Here is an 18537-nt window from a genome sequence, read left to right as displayed (position 1 = left end):
GTGAAGGCTTAAAATGCTGTGGAAGTCTGCCACAGACACGAAGCAATGCGTCGTTGTTATAAGTACGTGAAAATTTCATTCGGGATGAAGATAAAAAGTGTTAAACGTGCAGATGGGCCGACGGACAGTGATACTCCGGTTATGTAACCGAAGGCGTTGATGTGATTAAGTGCAGTGCATCGGAAACCAAGTTAAGTGTTAGCTGCTATGCAAACTGCGAGCGCTAGCCTACCTTAAAATCTTCTAAATCGGCTGGAAAATGTGGAGACAGGGATGGTTGCAATGGAGTATCTGTCCCTGGTAATCCTCGTCCCTCCGCAACAGCTCAGCAAACCACAAAATAACACAACACCATCGACGCAACGTGTTCACTGAACCGTGCGCGCAAATGCTGAAATACCGAGTGGAGACCAGTGAACGCCTCGAGTTGCGATTCAGCTCTAGCAATCAGCCTGCGCCAACGTCCATCGACGCAACAAACGCGTTAAATTTAAAGTGATGTACCAGTACAGCACTCCCGCTGCAGTTCGACGAAACGGACTTTCCATGAATGACGCTCCCAAAATAAAAGACTGTTCTATGAGTCTTGAAAGGAGGATATAAGATGAACATCAACAAAAGCAAAACGAGAATAATGGAATGTAGTCGAATTAAGTCGGGTGATACTGAGGGAATTAGATTAGGAAATGAGGCACTTATAGTAGTAAAGGAGTTTTGCTATTTCGGCAGCAAAATAACTAATGATGGTCGAAGTAGAGAAGATATAAAAAGTAGACTAGCAATGGCAAGGAAAGCGTTTCTGAAGAAGAGAAATTTGTTAACATCGACTATAGATTTAAGTGTCAGGAAGTCGTTTCTGAAAGTATTTGTTTGGAGTGCAGCCATGTATGGGAGTGAAACATGGACGATAAATAGTTTGGACAAGAAGAGAATAGAAGCTTTCGAAATGTGGTGCTACAGAAGAATTCTGAAGATTAGATGGGTAGACCACATAACTAATGATGAAGTATTGAATAGAATTGGGGAGAAGAGGAGTATGTGGCACAACGTGACAAAAAGAAGGGACCGGTTAGTAGGACATGTTCTGAGGCATCAAGGGATCACAAATTCAGCATTGGAGGGCAGCGTGGAGAGTAAAAATCGTAGAGGGAGACCAAGAGATGGATACACTAAGCAGATTCAGAAGGATGTAGGTTGCAGTAAGTCCTGGGAGATGAAGAAGCTTGCACAGGATGGGGTAGCATGGAGAGCTGCATCAAACCAGTCTCAGGACTGAAGACCACAACAACAACAACATATGAGTTCACACATATCACATACTATGCTAATGTTATATCCCGTGAATGAAATGCGAACAGCCAAACCACACGCGAATAGTGACAAAGTCAAATTCTTATGAATCCCAACTCCTAAAATTAGATTTAAGCTTATTTCTTAGACTAATCGGTATTTATATTTTTTGTTACATGTAACGTGTGTACCTAGCGTGCGAGCGAGGTTCGCCGACCAGAGCCGATGAAAAGTTTTCTACTCGGAGAAGGCCAAGTAGCGATCCAACTTCTCAAGCGATAAGCTTCACCTGGAGAAGAATCAAATTTTAACTTACCTGTGAAATACACAAACAATGAAAGCGTAAAATTCATGACAACTAGTGAGCAATGGAAAACGGACACGTGTGAGAAATTCCATGTGTGAGAATTATATGTGTATAAAAATGGACACATGTGAGAAATTCCATGTGTAAGAATTGTGTGTGTATAAAAAGATGAATCCTGTGTGTTTTCTTTCAAGAGCAAAGAGCCTATGAACTCTGGACAATAACTTGAGGTCACAAAGATGTTCGTTATGAACTCTGTAAATAAAAATAACTGTAATGAACATGATGTATAATCTCCATCGTAAACTTAGTAGATTTACTGTCTTAGTTTTTAAATTTTTTTGTGTATCTTTACCTTAAGAATTGCCTTTGTCTATGAATGAGAGTTCACCATATTTGTGTAATCCTAATAATCAAATGACCGAAATACTGTGTTTGATCAATGTAAATCTGTAAAGTACTCAATCCCATAATGTTAACGGCGACATGTGAATCTTGGTAATCTCCTTGATTTCTAAGATTCCCATGGAAGGCAATGTGACATTGTATGATTGCGTTATCATTTTAAATCATTCACTAATCGAGCAGTCGCTCGGCAACAGCTACAGTTAGCAAATAATGTTGCGAGAATGTTAAAGGTGAACGACCAGTGACGTAACTTGTTTATTGACGAAGCAGATATGTAGTGAGTTACTGACTCTGAAAACCGCGGCGCGAAAAACGGACAGAAGAAGAACACTTTTACACATTCTTTTGATGTACGAGATATTCTCGATTAACAGTTACTCAGTTACTCATTTTTTTCTTCTCTTGTTTCTTGTAACTTGTGTCGGACGCGCATGTCGTATTATTATTGTTAAAAATAATATTATTTTAGTGCAAAGTAAAAGTGCAATACTAAAAGTGCAATACTGCATAGCAGTAGATTTATTGTGCGAGGTGTATGTGAAAACGTCAAAGGAATTATTTTCATTACGAGAAGTGCCAGTAAAAACGGCATCCATGTTAAATCGTTCATTGCATTGTAAGTTCATCTATTAATTGCCATAAATTCTAAGTTAAATGGAACTGGTGTATGGACTATTTATTTAGTAAAGAATCTATGTCTCACTCCTTCATGAAGTTATTTAATTTTATTTATGTTTCTGCCAAATAGAGAGTTCACACTCACGAATTCTTTCGTCTAAATCGGACGGAAGTTGCATGCAGTGAAATATTTTCTCCGCGCCGTATTCTACTGGTAAATGCATGATAAACTACGGTCCCTTAAGAAATTCATGTTGACCTATCCAAAAATAATTATATTTTGAATAGGCATTTACTCTCCTCTGCAATGCAACTTCCGACTGATCAGACGATACAACAACGAACAGCCACACACGGTGTTCGCAAATATATTTCCACCGCTGATTATAGGTATATGTTACAGCACAAATGTAAACATATTGTTGTAATTACCGACTACGAATGGGGACATTTATAACTGTATGTTTCTGTATACACATTACGTAAACATATCGTTATACTATACCATAAATTACATTTGAAACTGTAGTGGAATTTGATGTGCTCGTAGCGGAATTAACTTATTTTTGGCTGGCAACACTGAACGGAACCATTCCAGTGTTCTGTCGCTTCCCCTTGGGCAGTCAAAATTAGAGTGACGAAGTTTCGGGCGTCGTGTGTTAAGCCAGCTTAAACTGTGCGTGCGTGTGTTTAGTTGTTAAAAGAGTCGTGTTTGAAAGAAAAAAAAAACTATGAAACGGCCGAGACAGAAATCCCTTCGGTTTTTTCCCTTAAAAAGAGACACAAAATTTTGATGCACTTGTTTCGAAAGAGAGTGGCATGTCACCACGTGATGCGAAATCTCCCAGCATGAAGAAGCTGGACCATCCAGGAAAACTGAGAATGAAGCAAAGAAGGGTGAGTCTCCTATTTACCATTATAAAGAGGATTATATGATTTTGAGCCGCAGTTTTGTAAAAAATAAAGAAGAAACTTCTAGTTTAACATTTAATTACAAGTGAACAAATGGGCCTATCGCAAAATACGTTATACCAATTTTTTCTAGTTTAACTCTGCGTTAGGCTATTATATGAGAGAATTTGGTTATAATGTTTAATAACTATTTTCTATTACATTTATAGTAACAATTGCCTGGATTATGGGCGTTTTCCCTAGTAACTACTCACTTCAAAACTCCTGAAAAGTGTTAGTCTGATGTTAATGAAATTTCATGTGGTTACAGGCACGTGTATTGGCAGTGTAAATCTCAACTTAAAGAATTATTCAAGTTTCTTATAATTTTTCTATAATTAGTTTCCCATGGCCAATATAAACATAGAAAGCGTGTGATTGTTTTGGTGCTCTCTTTTTGCGGTACCTAATCTTGAAACTACTATCACTGAGACTGTACTCTGTGATATAATTATATGAAGTTTAAAATTAGAAATGGTTGCAACTTTGTCCAAGTTGAAGTACCTTTTTTTTGCCAGCATAAATGGTAACTGTTCAATGGCTAAAAAGTAAATGTGACAAACAGTGGCGGATAAAAAAATTTTGCACCCCTAAATACACCGTAATGTATGCGCCCCACTTAATTTTGCACGTTTGTTTTTTTCACTCTTATTCACGTTAAAGACACCTATGCAATTGTCAACCATCACCAGCACAAAAAAAAGTTTTTAAATAAAAAGGTCCAGTTGAAAATCGTACCACACTGTAAACGAGCAGAAAGCTTTTTACTTTAAACACAACAGTGAGTGATAAACTAACTAGCTTGGAATACTTGACCAAACTGTGCTATGAGATAAAATCGTTAAGACAAAAATGACAATGCAGAATAATTTGATTTCATTGTCGCCCCTTTCTCTATTCTCAATGAACGTTAACTTAAAAGCCAACAGCGTTCTGGCAATAATAACTTTTCGAAACGATTTCAGACGGAAAATGAGTGGTTAAATTTCCATTGAGTAAACTAACAATATTTCAAACTTGTATTGTTGATTGTCGTTGTTACGGCTTGTTCAAATCTACAAGGTTATTTCACAATATTAATCATTCTTGTTATGCTTTAGAGCAGTTATTTTTAAAACATAAAATATTAAATAGAATGCAAAAAATGCCGACCTCTAAAGCTACCGCTCTTACGCCCGTGCCTAGTGGGCCTATCCATCTCTGGGCCAAGTTCACAGGAGTTGAATCGGCAATAGAAAGTACAAGTCGGTCGACTTTGACTTACATATGTTCTTTGTCTGGCTGGTGCCATCCTCAGTGATCTAATGCAGAACTTTGCATATGAAGATACTGAGAAGTGATTTTTGAGCCAAGTTCTTTTCATTGACACAATGTAAGTTGTAAAATTGAGTTCTTTTGATTTCGAATTGTCTATGAGAACTGATACGAAATTAGCAGCTACAATTGCCATCATTCAACATGAAACTATCAATTCCGCAAAACCTGCAAGTTTCTGTACACAAATGACAAATGTAGAGTTAACACTTCTTGACGAAACAGCGGCTTCTTCCCCTCGCACCGCCCCTGACATCTCGCTCGGCTAGGAGGTGGTAAGCGGAACTTAACTTCCCCTTTTGTTTTCCTTGTGAAAAAACTTTATTTTAGGTTCTAAAAAGGAGACCACATGGGTAGTGGATTTTAGAATTTTTTGATATTTATGCTACGTGAAGTTCACAACTCAAATAACAATCAGCAAAAGCCATTCGGCGCAACCCTTAAAAATTCTCGAGAAAATCGACTTTGAAGTTATACAATTATATGTAAGTACCAATAATTAGCACCGCTGTATCAGCTTTAAGTGTAGCTCAGGTGGCAGTGTACTGTCCTCACAACCATAGAGTGGGTGTTGCGAATCCTGCAGTTTTTTTTTCCGTTGTGTTCAAATACTTCAAAATTTTAATATCTAATGGTAATTTTTACGAAAACTGCACATATTTTTTTGTTTATTCGTAACTTTCTATATTTTGTAAATTGCCGTCGTTGCCGTCATACGCGTCCAACATCACAGTCGTGTTTTCTCTTGGCAGAAGGGGGTCTAGAGCACACCTCGTCAAAACACAATCTGCTTCGGCAACGCTCCGTAGAGCGCGTACAGCCAACATCTTCTAACACAGGCCTTACAAGAGCCGTGCGACGTCACGCCCTTAGCCGACTGGCTGGCCGCTATGAGAGAGGGGGCCGGCCCCACCCAACAGCTATTAAAATTGTGGAAGTATTAGAACACAACGAAAAAAATTGAACTATCCTGGCAGGATTCTAAACAGCGACTCTATGGTTGTGAGGCCAGTACACTATCACCTTTTCTTTTTTTAATCTCATTTTGCTCTATATTGGTCGATGAATTTGTTCGTCGCGGACGTCCGATGACAGCCAATCAGGTTCTTTGTTGATCCGTTCACTCAGTTTTTTTTATTACAGAGGGTAGCTAACCCTCTGACCAAGCACGCTTTTTTTTGTAATCTCATTTTGTTCGTTATAGTTCATTGTAATTGTTCGTGGCGGACGTCCCCTGACACCCGTTGAAGTTCATTATTCATTATTGATCCAGTCACTCAGTTTTTTTATTACAGAGGACAGCTAACTCTCTGACCGAACACGCTGAGCTACCGAGCTACCGAGCCGGCGCGCTTGAGCTACACTTAATGTTGAGACAGCGGTGTTAATATTGGTCTTCTTTTCTTCCTTTAGTGTTCAACCCTGAGGTTGGTTTGCAGTGGAGCGCCATTCCTCTCTTCTGTCTGCCTTCCTCTTCATTTCCACGTATGTGTTACATCCAACGTCACTTATGATCTGTTGCATGTATGTTATCCTTGGTCGCCCCCGCCGATTCCTTCCCTGAATAGGTCCTTCTGGTTTTGTTCCAATGATTGATAACCGCCAGGAATCCATTCTAGGACCTTTATCTTAACACCTTATTACGAACTGTATACGCTACTCCTACACCATAGCTAGCTATTTTTTAAAAAAATGATTGATACTTACATATAATTGCAAAACATCAAATTCGATTTTCTCGAGAATTTTTGGGAGTTGCATCGAATAGCTTTGGCTGATGCTCATTCGAGTTGTGTATTTCACGTACCATAAATATCAAAAAATTCTAAAATCCACTACCCTTGTGGTCTTGCAAGACCCGGGCAAGACAGAACGCGGCCTGGCGGGCGGCCCACGTCACGGCGTATGGCTGCGGCGTTCATTGACAAGGGACAGCTAGGCAACGCAGCAACAACAGCTGGCCGCAACGTCTGCTGTTGCTGCGAAAGGTCAGCTGTCACACAGTGGAAGTAGCCGAGCGATATGCCTCACAACCGTCAGTGTCGAAACACAGCAGAAGTCATACGGGCCCTCTCAAGTGTAGCGAATTTCTGTTCTGAAACAAACTGCCGATGGTCGCTACTTCAAAGTCGGCCTCTACTCCGTGTTCTTGTACACCATACCACTGTATTTGTTTAATCTTAAGCTACATAGAAAGAAATCTCACGAATTTATTTAGAACGGTGGTTAGATGAAGTTGCAAAAATTAAAATATCTTTTAAGTAAACACTACAAAAGTTTGATTTCAGACGAATTCACACTACATAAAATACAGATATTAAAAATATTTAAAGCCAATGGAACCAAAATTTTAACAGAGCCCTCTCACATAACCTTGTTGAAACCCTAGTACATACTGTAAGTAAGAAAGCAGATTGTCTGCACTGAACAGGAAATTTTAAAAAGTTCCTAGCACTCATTTAAACAAATTGCTTAGATTCTTTTGCAGAAAACGGAATACGAATTATATAAAGATGTCAAATAATACTATACATGTACTGTAGTACCGCCATCGTTGTTATTTAGGAAGAGCTGGACAGCTATTATTTTGTATTATCAATTTTGTGGAGGTTATTTTGGGCGACGATATTCTCAAAAAAACAGAAATTGCACTAATGCTGAATGTTAATGGAGGACTTTTATGACTGTCAAATTTATAGTATGTCACACCTCAATAAAAAGTATTAGTTTTGACACTGACCACTATGTAACAGGTATCCACTATCCTGTCACAGGTATTTCAGGAAGTGTGTCAAAGACATAACCATGATAGGAAAACATCTGCAAAAAAGTAGCAGCGTGTGATTTACTGTCCATTACTATAGCTAGTTGTACACCAGCGAAAATGGATGCGTGTTTTGATAGTGTTTCATTTTCTTCATCTCTTTTACAGCTAGGGTGGATTTGTCTCCAGCTAAATAGATAGATTATGACATTGGAAGATATGTCGGGTAACCTCCAGCCAACGATGAGGAAAAGCTGCGAACATTAAAAGAGCCTTGGACCCCACCGGATACTTTCAAGTCTCCAGTCACTGGCAAGAAAAACCGTTCTTATCAACGTCATTGGACTACCAGGCACTCATGGCTTGTGTATTCAGACATCATGCAGGGAGCATTTTGCAAAATAAGTGTTTTACTTGGAAAAATGCAAGGCGGCCGTGGTCATCAGGAACTTGGAGCCTTTGTTAGTAAGCCACTCACTAACTGGAAGAAAGCTTTAGACAGCTTTAATCACCACGCTGATACAAAATATCATAAATTTGCTGTCTAGCAGGCAGCAAATGACAAGGTCATGCAGGGAAAAGCTCTTGATGTTACAGAGTCCATCAATGTGGAAAATAGTAAAATTGCTGAAGAGATCAGAAGAAGATTGAAAGCTATTGTAGAAACAATTATTCTCTGTGGAAGACAGGAAATTGCCCTAAGAGGGTGCCGTGATTCTGGAGAAGTTGGAATAAACGAACCTGCACACTATGACGGTAATTTTAGAGCGCTACTTCGTTTTCGTGCTAGATCCGGTGATGTAGCACTTAAGAATCACTTACTTACACAAAACATCCACAGTAGAGCCATGTCAGGAATTCAGAATGAAGTTATTGAACTGTGTGGTAATGCTATTCAAGCACAAGTACTAAAAAGGGTCAAGAAGGTAGGTTTTTTTACTGTACTGGCTGACGAAACAAAAGGCGTATCACGCCAAAAACAACTAGTGTTATGTTTACGATATGTAGACTACTCATCTGGAAAATTGATAATCAGGCAGGATTTTCTTGACATTATCTACGTGGAAGATGTTTCAGCGCAAGCATTGGCAAACACGATCCTAACACATCTCTTATCTTATAACTTCGATATGGACAAATTGGTAAGGCAAGGCTCTGCGCTGCAGTGATGAGCGGCCGGTTACGAGGAGTGAGAACAATAATTGTAGAACAATATCAGAGAGCGGAATTTGTACAATGTGTGGCACATGTTCTTAATTTAGTTCTTGCGAATTCGTGTGAAATACCTATGATACGGAACTGTATTGGAACACTAAAAAGTATAGTAAACTTTTTTCGACAATCTCCACTTCGTGACAACCTTTTGATAAAAATTTCAGATCAAACTGACCCATCTCATTCAACTCTGATCTCCCTTTAGAGACGCGGTGGACCGAAAAGTATGTGGCTGTTGAGAGATTTGCAAAAATGCTTCCTGTAGTACGCTTAACACTTGAGGCCCTTCAAGACGCAGCTAGTAGGGATGTCGTTACTGAAGCATACCATGCAGACTGCCTTGGAAAATAGCCAATTCATCATGACGCTTGATATGTTACGAAAAGTTTTTTCATATACAGCGAACCTGGATAAAGCAATGCAGAAGTTCACTGTTGACCTGATGAGCACTTGCAGTTATGCGAAAACAGTTAAAACTACTCTACAAAATATTCGGAATGAAAGTGAGTTCTCAGTCCTTTTCGATCAGGCAAAGCAGATGAGCTCAAGTGACATAACTGTTCCAAGAACGACTGGAAGGTAAACCCAGCGCAGCAATGTACCAGGAGAAACTGCTGAAATATATTATCGTCGAAATGTATTTTACCCTTTTATTGCACATGTCATCACAGAACTTGGTGCTCGTTTTAAACCACGTGAACAAACAATCGAAGGGATTCAGATGCTTCTGACTGAGAAAACCAATAATTATTCCAGGACAAAAGAAAATCTTAAGATTCGGCCGGTGTGGCCGAGCGGTTCAACGCGCTTCAGTCTGCGACCGCTACGGTCGTAGGTTCGAATCCTGCCTCAGGCATGGAAGTGTGTGATGTCCTTAGGTTAGTTAGGTTTAAGTAGTTCTAAGTTCTAGGGGACTGATGACCTCAAATGTTGAGTCCCATAGTGCTCAGAGCCATTTGAACCAAAATCTTAAGAAGATAGCGCAAATACTTCTTGGTGAGAATGTAGGCACAACAATTCTGAGTGAATACGAGATATGGCACAATCACTGGAAATCTGTAGAAGAAAATCCGGCACTGTAATAGGAGATATTGATCAGTGTGACGAACTGTTTTTCCCTTCGATAAAAAAGCTTCTTATCGCATTAACCACACTCCCAGTGTCAACGGCAACTCCTGAAAAATGTTTCTCGACTATGAAGAGGCTAAAAACTTACACAAGGAATAAAATGGGAGGTGAAGCACTTACTGGTCTGGCTCTAATGAGTGTTCACCGTGATCTGGCGGTGAAACTAGATTGTGAAGAAATTATTAGTAATTTAGCAGCAAGACGTAAAAGGCTGAATATGATACTTTAAATTAAAGTAATTCATGTTTATTTTTAAATTAACTTACGACCTGAAGTTACAGCGAAATGCCAAAGTGTCACAATTTAAATACAGAGACTAATACAGTAATATTATTGCTTAATACAGGGTGCGTCAAAAAATGTATACACACTTTGAACTGTCATAGGCAATATATTTCCCGTTCTACAAGGTTAAATATCTGTGAGAAAGTAATGTTATGTTTCTTCAACAGGTGGCAGCAGTTTGCCACTGCAAAGTAGTAACTGCAACATGGCGGACGTGCGTTGGAGCTTTGAAGCGCGGAAGCGTGTGTGTGTTGGGGCTTATGGGCGCTCAACATCGAAGTCATCAGCGCCGCGCGGAAGCAGATAATTAAGTGGTACTGGGAGTTTGAGAATGTAGCTGCGGTTTGAAGACAGTGGAGAAGTGAGTATGGTACAGAACCACTTTCAAGGTTAACAATTACACGCCTACGGGACAAATTCAAAATTCGTGGAACAGTGTGTGATGTGCATAAAGGTCGATCAGGGCGACCTCGTACAGCTACAAGTGATGATTCCACAACTGCGGTCTTGGAACTGTTTCAGCGTTCGCCTCAAACATCTTCAAGGCTAGCGGCACGTGAGTGCTAGTAGTGCTAGTAGCGTGCTACGCATTCTGAAGAAAGACAAGTTTCGTGTGTACATTCCAAGGCTAGTGCAACAGCTAAGTGACAACGATCCAGATCGAAGGTTAGAATTTTGTGAATGGGTTCAGGAGATGGTGAGACGTGAACCGGGATTTATGGGTAACATTATTTGGTCGGATGAAGCCCAATTCAAACTCAGTGGAACTGTCAATAGGCACAGTTGTGCATTCTGGGCTGAAGATAATCCTGACATTACAGTTGAAAAGGCTGTGAATTTGCCTGGTGTAAATGTGTGGTGTGGTTTGTCTGCAAGGGAACTCATTGGGCCTTTCCACTTTGGAGGTACTGTTACTGGAGAAACGTACTTAACAATGCTTGCCTACTCCATATTACCTGCCACTGGTGCATTATACGGTAATGTTGAATTTATTTCCAACAAGATGGCGCCACGCCGCACAATCATAGGGACGTACGAGCATACCTGGATCACAATGTGCTAGGCTAGTGGATAGGACGCATGGGACCAATCGAGTTTCCTGTACGCTCTCCAAACCTCACGCCACTGGATTTCTTCTTATGGGGCACAGCAAAAGATGAGGTGTACAAACGTAAACCACGTAACGTGGACACACTTTGGAATGAGTTCAGGCGGTGTGCGCAGAAATCTCATTGGACACTTTGGTACGATGTACGGAATCAGTGGTGACTCGTACTCAGAGATGTATTGATGCTGAAGGCCACCATTTTGAACATTAACCACATTTGCAAAGTGCATTTATTTTTCCAATTGGACTTTAAGCTTTCCATTTACAGAAATTTAACTTTGTAGAACGGGAAATAAATTTTCTATGACGCTTCAAAGTGTGTATACATTTTGACGCATCCTGTATAGATGGTTAATAATGTTATTCAAAAATATATAATTACCTCCAATGTTAGCTTACAATTAGTTGCTTTTTCATAAATGAATACCTCAACAGCTACAATAAATATGTTTTATTTAAAGACGCTTGGCTCAATTAGTGTTACTCTACAGTTTTACCCACATGTATATGGATGCTAAAGTATTTGTGGGTTTTTCAATTTCTGCTTGGTTGACTCTATTGGTGTTAACAGCAAAACCTTTTTGTGTGGTGGGCGAAGACAGGTTTACCTTCCTAAATTCCTAAATGATAGTCTAGGACCCCCCCCCCCCCCACAACCCCATGCAAAAGCTGTAGGTACGTTCCTGATGTAACCACTAGACACCGCTCAGAACCATTCTGCCAAATCTGAACGTGATCCGAAGTAGCTAAAGGCCCAGGCAACTGCCGCAGAAGATGTTTCAAGTGGTTACCAACCTACAGGCGTGTAGGGGTACTTTGCAGTTCTTCTCTGTAAACATACATTTCTAAAATTCTCAGTAAATGTGGACGGATACCACCTAGGATCTTGCTGTGCTTCCGGGTCTCACAGGGACCTCTCTTCATTTTATTCACGCACGTGTCAATTCACGCACGTGTCAATTCAGATTTCACCGAATGGCTTCGAGCGGCCCATAGTGGTTCCATGCTGCAAACAAGAGGAAACCTTAAGGTCACACTGAACTTCAAAATGGAGAGGTCACGTTCAAGGCGGCAGCTAGGTCACAATGGCCACAGAAAGAGATAAGGCGTCAGGGAGGGATCAGTAGTTGCAAAGATTGTCAAGACCGACTTCCTGTTGCTCATGACACTGAAAACTGTCGTTTTCGACAGCAAGGGTGTGGGACTCAAATGTCCCAAGGAAAGGACCGGTTTCATTGACACGCTTCATGCCACCTTTTGAGGCTTCTTCATGTTGCTTCCAAGAGGCAGTGTGTCTTAAATGCTTTCCTTGGTCATTCGTAAGAAATCCGCGTTATTTCAATGCTGAACGTTGCGTTTCTGACCTCCACCGTAGAGGCGTCAAAAGAAGGAATTAAATGTAGGCAAGAGGGGCTGTGACGACGTTCCTATCGTATGAAACGTTCACGGTGGCATTGAACAGAGTTATCGTGAAATGTTGTGCCAGTGTGACATGATTAACCCACTTTACACGTCATACCAACTTCTGAGCTCTGGCGCCTTTTTAGTATGTATCGACACCACGCTGGTTGAAGCGCCGCCTAAGTCGAACCTGACGTCGCAGGACACCACGCTTTTACACCATTACGGAGGAAGGCCGTAGGCACCTTTGAGCCAAATATCAAACATGCGTATCGTAACTCGAGTTTCGAAAAATGGACCCCTAATTCTGTTGCGCAATGTAGCAACAAGAGCTTCATCAGAGAACTTGCTGCAAAGACATTCGTAACCTTCAGATGCTAGAAACGTCTAGACATTATGAAAGAAATTTAAGTTATATGATACTGCCAAAATTCTTGAATGTTAGATTACAGTGTATGAACTTGTTCTGATGTTTCTCGGTAAAATGTGAGCTTCTTCTGCAGATGGCTGCGTGACGAACAGCTTCACGAATCGCTCTGCTGCTTACTCAGACTGGGCAGACCGAACTGGACGGGGATGACGAGGGAGATGGTGATGGCGGCCACACAGCTAGTCAGCAGTGACTTGTCAATGTGGTAGAATTCCGCAGCGCAGTAGCTGAGTCGGTCGCAGCTCAGTTTGTGTGCGAAGTTGCGCAGATACGTGTGGAGCCCCCGGTCCTCCAGTGGACTCACCAGTAGCAACAACCCGCTGACCAGCTGCTCGGTGTCTTCGGCCTCACGTATCACCACGTCACCATTACACGATGTGCTGACCAGCCGCAAAATTTAGAAGATCGACCACGGTAGACATTCCAATAAAAACTCCTCTGTCGGTAGACCTGACGCCACTGATCCTTTCCTGAACCAGTGGGACAGCATTAGGTCAACGTTCATTACGATGTTCAGGAAAGAACACGTTACGTCTGCAACATTCTGCACCCCATACGTTTCACTGACAGCACTTGCCAAGACACGAAGGAGACAATGTGTGTTTTGTAAACTGGGCAGATGGATTTGGGCCTCAATCTTTAGTATCTTTGGTACAATTAAATTCGCATCTGGTTTCGTCATGGTGCCTAACCGCAGTTTTCGTCGTATGAGACAAGGATCTTCAGCAGGTCATTTGGAAGAAAATAATGAAAAACAGTTTCTTGCGTTGGTTCCCGCTGAGGATGATACCGAACAATCAGGTTCGTCCTATGAAGAAACAGCAAATAAATGTAGTAAAAAATAGTTCACCTGGTGAAAACTTCTGCACAACAACGCGTTAAAGGCGTAAAAGTGCAGAATTATTACATTCCTTGGACAGAACAAGAAGCACACTACTGGCCATTAAAATTGCTACACCACGAAGGTGACGTGCTACAAACGCGAAATTTAACCGACAGGAAGAAGATGCTGAGGTATGCAAATGATTAGCTTTTCAGAACATTCACACAAGGTTGCCGCCGGTGGCGACACCTGCAACGTGCTGAGATGAGGAAAGTTTCCAACCGATTTCTCATACACAAACAGCAGTTGACCGGCGTTGACTGGTGAAACATTGTTGTGATGCCTCGTGTAAGGAGTAGAAATGTGTACCATCACGTTTCCGACTTTAATAAAGGTCGGATTGTAGCCTATCGCGATTGCGGTTCATCGTATCGCGACATTCCTGATCGCGTTGGTCGGGATCCAATGACTGATAGCAGAATATGGAATCGGTGGGTTCAGGAGGGTAATAGGGATCGCCGTGCTGGATCCCAACGGCCTCGTATCACTAGCAGTCGAGGTGACAGGCATCTTATCCACATGGCTGTAACGGATCGTGCAGCCATGTCTCGATCCCTGAGTCAATAGATGGGGACATTTGCAAGAAAACAACCATCTGCACGAACAGTTCGACGACGTTTGCAGCAGCATGGACTATCAGCTCGGAGACCATGGCTGCTGTTACCCTTGAGGCTCCATCACAGACAGGAGCGCCTGCGATGGTGTACTCAACGACGAACCTGGGTGCAGGAATGGCAAAACGTCATTTTTTCGGACGAATCCAGGCTCTGCTTACAGCATCATGATGGTCGCATCCGTGTTTGGCGACATCGCGGTGAACGCACATTGGAAGCATGTATTCGTCATCGCCATACTGGTGTATCACCTGGTGTGATGGTATGGGGTTCCATTGGTTACACGTCTCGGTCACCTCTTGTTCGCATTGACTGCACTTTGAACAGTGGACGTTACATTTCAGGTGTGTTACGAACCGTGGCTCTACCCTTCATTCTCCAGATCTCTCACCAATTGAAAAAGCCTGGTCAATGGTGGCCGAGCAACTGGATCGTCACAATACGCCAGTCACTACTCATGATGAACTGTGGTATCGTGTTGAAGCTGCATGGGCAGCTGTACCTGTACACGCCATCCAAGCTCTGTTTGACTCAATTCCCAGGCGTATCAAGGCCGTTATTACGGCCAGAGGTGGTTGTTCAGTGTACTGATTTCACCCAAATTGCGTGAAAATATAATCACATGTCAGTTTTAGTATAATATATTTGTCCAATGAGTACCCGTTTATCATATGCATTTCTTCTTGGTGTAGCAATTTTAATGGCCAGTAGTATATATTGGAATTTACAGTTCAAATTGAACCTTAGAACATGCTAGAGTAAATGCACAGTAGAAACAGTTGAGCTCAACATCAATCCGAACACTGTACCATGCGCGACAGTGGAAAAGTCGTGGTATTCTGTCTCAATGTTCCGACACAGGAATACGTCAACCGAAAACAGCCTCACGCACTATTTACTGACGGGTGCCGGTTTTACAGAAAGGCCTCGTAATACTACTATGAAACCTGAAACGTACGCAATAAGAACATTGCAGTAGCGCGCATCCCATACACAGTCGCACATATTCTCATACGTGTTCTGTGACCTTACTGCTCTCTAATATATTAAAAGAAACAGCATTAAAGCTATACATATACAATAGCATCTTCCGAGTATCGAGACAACAAACTCCGTAGGAAATCGGAACTAAAAATTTTAAAAGGCACTACGAAAAACCGCAGTGCTGCAAACATGAATTGATTTCGTTCCATATTGACGAACTATATTTGGGACAGTCAGAGAAGAATATCAACTAATGTAAGCAGTCCCACAGACTACAAAAAGGAGGAAATTCGCCGTCACTTTACAGAATTGAAGATTATTGATTTCAACGCAGTTTCAGCAAATTAAAGTAATGTGTTCCGGACAAAGCGTAAGAATCTGGTTTTTGTTGCTGTCCTAGGGAAGTAGTTCAACCAAAATTTCAATAACTGGAACGTTTCATTACTCGAACATCATGAGACACTGCGTCAGTAGTGGCATGGGTGTGACAGAAAGAATATTTACCACGTAGTTGAGCCAGCTGAATACATTCGCAAGCATGAAAACTAGCCACAAACAACTATCGACAAATTTACGACTATATAGCAGTAGGCCGTAGTGTTAGTGGGAATGGTCGTACATTAAAACAGACTACAGAATTTATTGGCGTAATCAAGTACTACCAATAGAGAAGGAAGTTAATAAATTGTGACTTCCTACAATGAAACCCAAGCTAATAAACTCATGAGCAACCGAACAGCAGATACAGAGACACAGGGGGAGAGAGATAAAGAGCGTAGGATGGACAAAACCGGTGACATTAACCATTACCCAACAACGCCTTAGGTTATAGGCTATATAGATAACACTACATCTCGCAGATGGTGCGAGCGCTGTTTTTTCCACGTGCCAGGGAAACCACAGCCGTCAAAGACAAATGCCATGGGCATAGGGATGGGGAAAATCGACCAGTTAAAGCCGATAACGGTATTTTATTTCTGAATGGCCGCTAATTTTCGGTATTCCCTTGATCTCGTTTGTAAAAAGTATTTTTCATTTTTTACTATAAACCGATAAGTCACAGAAATATCAATTAGCTATAGCAACAGTGCTAAAAATTTGGTTTCTAAATACATTTTATTCGTAAAATTTCCATTAATTTGAAATACTGCATTATTATTGAAAATTGGAAAGGAGATCAGTGCTATTGTAATAACAATGCCGACAGAAAGGAGCAACCGACACATAGCATAAGAATTGGCACAGCATTACTGAAACAATAATGTTCCTGTTACCATGTGGTGAAGTCTTTTGGATGGTATGTGTGTACATGCAGCATGCAAGACGTGTCACGTCTGGTGTACAAGGTAGTTTCTCGTTGTCATCGTCTGACATTAGTTGTAGGTCAGAACGACACCATCCCTATACTGGAATTATTTTATGAATGCGGTATCAGTGAGCTACTATGCACCATTTGCTTTAAAAGATCAAGAGGGGGAGGAGCCACAACAAACTTAAATTTTAACAATTGATTCATAGTTTACAATAAAAGTAGAAAGTAACTGATCCGTAACCTGTCTCTTTGTTATATGCCTTTATCTGCTTGTAGCAGTTGATTACGAACAAACAAACATGAAAAATCTAGTTCTGCAATCTCAGGTTTCATCCTTTACCGCTAAATATTCGTAATATCCAAATAGGGGCATGATCCTCGATTACGTGATTTTTTGCAGACTTCCAAAAAATCTGAATCAGTAACAGAACTCTGCAGGCTTTTTTATATTATTGAACACTTTTCACTTTGAGATAAATGGTGAATGGACCTAGTTTTCTTCTATTTGGCTATTTAATATTTTTATTCCAATTATCTTGACACTGAAGGAGTCAAAACTTTCCAATTTCTATTCGATTTCTGGGTTTACTGCAGGAAATAATAGGAAACTGAACATCAATTATTTCAGAAGCCAGTTTTTTGAGTGATTTTAACGTTCAGATTAAACTGACGTCGAAAAAGGACGATTAACCGAAAACCATTTGTTTCAGCGACAACACATAGGAATTTCAGCAGCGGATAAAGGTGCCACAATGCAACGCATCACTCACCAATTCCGTACCGGCCAACAATAGCACGCACGCAGCTGTATCACCCATATTTATTTTCTCTGTGTGGGGTGCAGAGGACGTTGCGCTACATATTCGCAAAGCATAGAGATAAGTGTAAGAAGTTACGTGCTCCATAACTTGTTCACTATGTTGATTATTACTCGTTTTCTTGTTGGTTACGAATCGTTTTATCCGCTGCCGTACTTTGAGCACAGTTCACGAACCATATTACATCTCGATTGAGCGCGACTAGACTGCTGACGCGTCCTTCAGAACAACAAATAACAGAGTACGGAAACAGCTCACAGCGCTCCCACCCAAGACGGCAATTGTGAAGTCATGGGGTAATAGTTATTATTTAAAACATGTTTTTTTTGGAGAGAGCGCATCTACACTCCTGGAAATTGAAATAAGAACACCGTGACTTCATTGTCCCAGGAAGGAGAAACTTTATTGATACATTCCTGGGGTCAGATACATCACATGATCACACTGACAGAACCACAGGCACATAGACACAGGCAACAGAGCATGCACAATGTCGGCACTAGTACAGTGTATATCCACCTTTCGCAGCAATGCAGGCTGCTATTCTCCCATGGAGACGATCGTAGAGATGCTGGATGTAGTCCTGTGGAACGGCTTGCCATGCCATTTCCACCTGGCGCCTCAGTTGGACCAGCGTTCGTGCTGGACGTGTAGACCGCGTGAGACGACGCTTCATCCAGTCCCAAACAAGCTCAATGGGGGACAGA

The sequence above is a fragment of the Schistocerca cancellata genome, chromosome 5 (genome assembly GCF_023864275.1).
Source record: "Schistocerca cancellata isolate TAMUIC-IGC-003103 chromosome 5, iqSchCanc2.1, whole genome shotgun sequence".
In the NCBI taxonomy this organism is placed as follows: Eukaryota; Metazoa; Arthropoda; class Insecta; order Orthoptera; family Acrididae; genus Schistocerca; species Schistocerca cancellata.
The sequence above is the reverse complement of the archived record's forward strand: the minus strand, read 5'-3'. Positions refer to the sequence as shown.